The sequence below is a fragment of the Homalodisca vitripennis genome, chromosome 7 (assembly GCF_021130785.1).
Source record: "Homalodisca vitripennis isolate AUS2020 chromosome 7, UT_GWSS_2.1, whole genome shotgun sequence".
In the NCBI taxonomy this organism is placed as follows: Eukaryota; Metazoa; Arthropoda; class Insecta; order Hemiptera; family Cicadellidae; genus Homalodisca; species Homalodisca vitripennis.
Genome location: NC_060213.1, coordinates 141,644,912 through 141,648,387, shown reverse-complemented (window position 1 = coordinate 141,648,387; position 3,476 = coordinate 141,644,912).

The following is a 3,476-nucleotide window of genomic DNA, read 5'->3' as shown; positions in this document are numbered from 1 at the left end:
ACGTTTCAAAAAATTAACAAACTACTGGTTTTTATTAATTCTTATACTTCCAGGAAACCATTCCACACTCATAAATTGCTGTATTATATATTTAAATATTTTTTATGTATTTTTTTAATTTGGTGCAAAGTATACCATAGGAGCGGGTTACTTTGCACCACCTGAAAAATTGTTTATCTTTTTATGAAAAAAATTTTTGGTGCAAAGTATAAGACCCATTCATAAACCCTTAAACATCTGTTGGCACCACTGAATACTTATATGATTTAATTTTTTCATCTGAAAGGGAGAAAAACAACAAAAACTCATGATACGTCACAAAGTGTATTTAACATGGGAAAATTGACAGTGAAAAAATGACAAACTTAGAGATTCTGAAGCTTAAAACCTAATAAATACTTGCAGGTCTATGTTCAAAAAAATTATAACATATAATACACACTTTATAATGCATTTTCTTAAAAAGAAATTAGTCCATTTTTCCAAAATTGTCTTGAAGCTCTGGAACTGCAAATATTCCTCTTTTGCTCAAAATTTTGGGTAGATTTATAGATCCAGCAATTTCATTCCACTCATAAAATAAAACATCCTTATTAACAGGCCACTTCCAGTTGCCTAGAGACTTCATCATTGCACTTACAAAAGCTCCATTTTCATCAACGCTTACAATGGTACCTGGGTAATATTCGTTTTCGTAGTTAACAACAACAAATGAATCTACTTGTAGATCAGACTTGTTAATGGGTCTCAGTCTTGATTTTATTGTTAGAAAAGCCTCTTCTTTTGCTGCTTCATTGATCTCCTCTAATTTCTTTTTCCTATAGGACTCCCAGTCATCGTCGGAGGAACTTTCATCAATACACATTTCAGATGAGTCATCTATGGACTCATCACTACTATCCAGTTGAAATTTAGGCCGACAAGATTTTTTTCTTTTAGTTAAACAAGTCTTTGTGGCTGCCTTACTCGTGCTTGGTGTTTGGTCATCAATCATGGATTGTGGGTGTTTAACACTAGCATTATCACTAGTTACAAGTGATTGCATGGAAATTGTTTCTTCGTGAGATAAACTTTTTCCTGCTGGCACAGCAAGTTTCTTTTTTCTTGTTATTTGTGGCTTTGTGCTGCAGGCCTCTCGTGTTGACTGCAGGGCAATGAGGAAAGCAGAACAAACAGCTGAAGGCTCCACTTGTTTGTGTGCAATTCTCTGCAGTAAAGGATCTTCATCACAGGGATAGATTCCAGTTTTTTTGAAGCCACTTTCTAAATTTTTTTTATGTTTGGCTCTAGACGTTCAAGGACTCTTTTAAGTAGAGATGGAAATTGGTGTTTTGGTACAACAGTATGGTTCATACCCTCAGGAGATAATTTCCAATCACTCAGGACTTTTCTCCAAGCTACCTTCATGGGGCGGAAAAACGCGACGTCTAATGGCTGAGTTAGATGCGTACTGTTGGGAGGTAAACAGATGAAATGGACGTCATTTTCTTTGCACTTCTTGAAAATGCATATGTTGAGGTGTGCAGACAAATTATCAGCAATAAGTACTTTTTTCCCTGCCAGTTTCTTTATTCTTGGTAACATGAGGCTTTCAAACCATTCATTGAACGCCACTCCATCAAACCAACCTGATTTGGTGCTTTGGTAGCGACAGTTCTTCGGTCCTCCTTCCATCCATGTGTCCCACAGCTGAGTCGCTTTGTAGACAACAAACGGAGGTAAAATTTCTCCAACTGCATTTCCACATATCATGACCGAAGTGCTAGATTTTGAAAAATAGCAAACATTTTCTGGATATTTTGTCCCACGCCGACAAATGACTCTTTTTTGCCTGGGTCATCAGTCAGGTTAGTTTCGTCCAGATTCCATATGTTTTCTGCTGGAACATCTTTTACAACATCTCTTAGATTAGAAATGAAGTCTCGCACTATTTCCTCGTCAACGCCAGCTCTGCTACGTTTAATATTTGAGGCAAAACGTTCTTTAAGCCTAGGGTATCGCATCAACAAGCTCTTCATCCAATCCCTGCCAGGGAGATTGTTGTAGAATTCCTTAATAACTCTGCCAATTCGGCTGAGATATGAACCAATGACAAATCTAAGATCATGATATGTCATGGGAAAGCCATAATCACTCATAGCTTCAATGTAAGAAACAAATGTTTCCTCCTCTTCTCTAGTAAATATGGGCTGCTTGCCTGGTAATTTGTCATGTTTCTGTTTAGTTTATTGTCCTTCGAGGAATGTTAAAATGTGCCTCAGCTTGTCTTTGGGTAAAGGTTCCATTTCTTATTGCTTCCAGACACTCTTCTAATTTTTCTTTTGTGTAGTCTGCATATTTACGAGCTCCCAGCTTCCTCTTATAAACTTGCACCATTCTGAAACACCACAGTTACCAGTGTCAGACCTACTACTATTATCAATAATTTTTTTATTAGTAGGCTAAAAGAAAGTGCAATCAAAATATTAAAAATAGAACACTCTACTGGATATTATGTCAATATTTATTAAACTCATTGTTCTATAAGGTACAAAAAATACTAAATATGAAATTATTTTTAAAATTTAAATGCAAAATAATTATTAGATTGTCTATTGTTTACTGGTAGGCCTATGCATTTATCTTTGTAAATAAGTAAGTAAATAGTTACAATTTATGTAAAATAATAAACATTATGTACTATAAATGTGACTAATAAGATAAAGAAAATACAAAGTATTTTTTTTAAATATTAAGGGGCTACTTTGCACCAGTTTTATGCTGGTGCATTTCCACTGCATTTTCCAGTGCATTTTCCACTTATTATAGTGGAAAATTGTAAAACTAGGTCGAAATGATTAATAGTTTCTCCTACAGATAGAGTTGAATCTTTTTTCAACTTTGGTGCAAAGTAACCTCACAAGGTGCAAAGAAGCCCCGGTTTACGGTACCTAATTGATGAAATTCCGTAAAATTGCCAACTACAGCATACGATTATCACTAAGTAAACTAATAAATTTTGTTAAAACGTATACGAACTATTAGATAGTCTTTGAAAAGTTTACGCATAAAAACCTTTAGTTGCATTGATTAAAATGAAACTGGCTTCGAAAAAACTTTCTTATAAAAACGAAGCCTTTTGATAAATAATAATCTTTCGTACAAAGAAAATAATGAATTAAAAACACATACTTTCATCGCAATTATCAATGTATAATATATTCTAATCTCTTAGTTATTATAGTATATATGTTAGTATTGTAAAAAGGCTGCTGAATGTTATATTTTACTATATGAAGACCAAAGACCCATTAGTGTTTTATATATATATATATATATAGGATAGCAGGGATGAATAGTACAATAATGTCCGTTGGAAATAAATAAACAAGGTAGCCAAGGGTTTTATATACATTATATCATGGTGGTTAAAAAAAAAATCATCTACTCATTCAAATTTTCGCTGGTTCCGAGTCTGATTCTATTTGATTGTTCAC